A 2,946-nucleotide genomic window follows, 5' to 3' on the forward strand; every position below is an offset into this window, starting at 1 on the left:
GTTTCGTCTCATTGTATTTAAATTTCCCTGTGGTAACTTTAATTCACCTCCCTTTACAGTCACATGTAATATTTAAGTTACTTACCCAATAACAATATTTTTAATAATCTGAATTTAATATTTGAATGTCAAGCAGAGTGATATTATTTCGTTTATTTGGAAATATTATTGTTTAGGAAAACCAGTAAATTTTATTGACACTGAAGAAATTCAGCTCATGAGGGTTTTAAAATATTCTTTTGTAAGCAAAGGCAGGGATCAATTAGGTATTATTCTTTAGTACAATATTTATCTTCCCTACAAAAAATATCTGTTTAAAAGCAGCCTTTTTACAATTCATTTATGTTAAATCTTTAGTGTTAATTGCATATCTTTAATTTTTTTCTACTTAAAGATTTAATACTGTTATAAAATTTAGACCTATTTTAGTTCTAAATAAAAGATAAATTGATAGAAATAATTAATGCACCAAAAAAAAATTATGTCAAATTTTATATTGAAGCTGTTAATTACGATGTACACTGGTATCAGTAAAAAACTAGGTAGTAAAAATGTTGCCAGTCTTTTGTACATTTCGAATATAAGAAAAAAGAAAAAAAATATATTCTAATACGTCAAAAGAAAGAAAAAAAATATATATAAAAAAGAAAAAAAATATATTCTAATACGTCAAGTAATATAAGAAAAAAGAAAAAAAATATATTCTAATACGTCCAAAATAAAATTGTTTATCATATAAGACAAAATGTTTTTTCTCTTTCTAAGAGCTAAATAAGCTTGTAATTAAATTAATCAACGTTTATTCATATATAGCAAAGTTGTTATTGAGCGCTGTTTTTAGTGTTTTGTTACTAGTGTTGATCATGTCTTAAAAACCAGAATCCAAAATATTGGACACGAAACCAAAAACCAGAATATTAGACACGGTGGTTTAATGCCCTGGTCTTTTATACAACAACAATATTTTGATAAATAATTATTGATTACTAATTGAATACAATAAGCTTTAAGTCTTCTTATTTAATTTTTTGGAATTAAGTTAAATAAAGTCTCTAAATATAAAAAAAAATTGTATAAAATAACTTTCCTAACTTGCTTCTAAATTATATTTGTAGCGTATTACAATAAATGAAATTACAAATTTTCTGATACCTAATACACATTGGGATATGTATGAAAAAAATATATGTCCTATAATTTTTTTAATAAAGTATAGGTTCAATGTCAATTCCCGCCAATTACTTGTCATTGTCAGTTCATAACTAGTATAAAAGCGGAGGCCTCAATTCATTTATTTATTTATCTAGACTACAAGAGTTCGTTTAACATGAAGAGGATACTTGTGTTGCTAGTTATACTGAACGTGTTGTTGCTGTTGCTGGGATCCGGTGAAGCGAGAGCAGCTAAAATGAAATTCTGTAGAACAAGAATATTCGGCAAATGCATTGAGTAAATGCGTTCAAATTGTGAGTATTTCTTTAATTTTGAATCAATGTATTTTTTTTAATATTTCATGTATTTTTAATTTTTTTCCAGGTTAATAAAAATAAATATTACAGATTTATTAGGACAATGTTTTTAATCGAAATGAATAGAAGTTTTTCAATATTTTTTTAATAAATAACAATATTGATTAAACCAAAGCGAGTTAGTTTTTTAATTACAAAAACCAATTTTTTTTTATTTTTCAGCTTCCATACCTTTTTATTTGTTTTATTGAAGAAAATATTTCATTAATCTTCTGGTTCAAAGCAGGTTCAGGACTATGTCTCTATATTCCAATAACTAACTTTGCTTAGCTCCTACTGTTTCTCGTTTCATTTATATAAGTCCTTCTTAGTCCTCAGATTGTTAGAAGTCATAAAGCCACGTGTTTCTTCTAATACCCCAAGACAGAATTGACATATTTAGGTTAAATAGTCACACTGTTGTTCACTCTCTAACTTATTTTATAAAACGCCTTAACAAAATATACAAGTATTTTATCCTCTATAAAATGACTATACTTTGAAGGAATGCTCATAAATTTTTACTATATACTAACGTATAGGCAGGCTTTTACTTTATGACAATTAGAATAGGTATTAAAAAGTGTCCAAAATAAAGCTATAGATAACAAAAATTGTTTTTCACTTCCAAATGTAGAGTCTAGTTATTTTGAAGATCCGTTTTTATAACAAGATTATATTGTTGGTTTGCTCTATCTTAATTCTATAATCGCTAGTATTGGTGTTATATTTTTAATACTGATACAATGATCTCTCATAATCACCTTAGTAATTATAATATGTAAAATAGTGCAAAACAAATTGCAAATAAACTATGTAATTAAAAATGGGTCTTTCGAAATATAAGGTACGTATAAATTTCACACCACTAGTTATTAATTGAATTCTCTACATAGTGTTAGTAATAATTATTTATAATAATTTAAAATGTGATGTACTTTATAATTCTAAGCTGAACGTTATTTATATTCTGATATTTATTGGGAATTCTTATGATAGTTAACTAGCGCCATCTGTTTATTTGTTGTAATAGTGTGAGTTAATGTTAATAATATATCTGTACAGTAATTTAAATGTCCAAATACTTAAGAATTGTTTTTAAAATTTATAATTAGAGCCCTAGCATGTTTTACGTAATTTCGAGTGTTTTATTACATAATGGAAACTCTTATGAGGGAAACTAGCGCCCTCTGTATGATATTGTAACTTACCGTCACCTAAATGGGATGTAAGTGCTGGACTGTGATTCTGTTACGAGTTGTGGCGCAATAAACATCTAAGAGGAAGTACTGTCTAAATTTATTTCTAACAACAGTTATTCTTGTTATATCAGACCATAAAATTTGGTATTTAACTTACGTACTTATGAAATAAAACAATAAGTTTATGTGTTATAATTAAAAAACAGATATTCTATACACTTTGTGCTTGAAAATAT

The 2,946-nt window shown here is 25.9% G+C and overlaps 1 long non-coding RNA gene across 1 annotated transcript; it reads left to right on the forward strand.

The window, feature by feature from the left end:
- Nucleotides 1–1,260: 1,260 nt before the first annotated feature.
- On the forward strand, nucleotides 1,261–1,647 carry LOC116769599 (uncharacterized). The gene is made up of 2 exons (XR_004353478.2): nucleotides 1,261–1,466; nucleotides 1,537–1,647. It is a non-coding gene; the product is annotated as an uncharacterized LOC116769599 (long non-coding RNA).
- The last annotated feature ends 1,299 nt before the right edge of the window (nucleotides 1,648–2,946 follow it).

Source organism: Danaus plexippus, chromosome 14 (assembly GCF_018135715.1).
Source record: "Danaus plexippus chromosome 14, MEX_DaPlex, whole genome shotgun sequence".
In the NCBI taxonomy this organism is placed as follows: Eukaryota; Metazoa; Arthropoda; class Insecta; order Lepidoptera; family Nymphalidae; genus Danaus; species Danaus plexippus.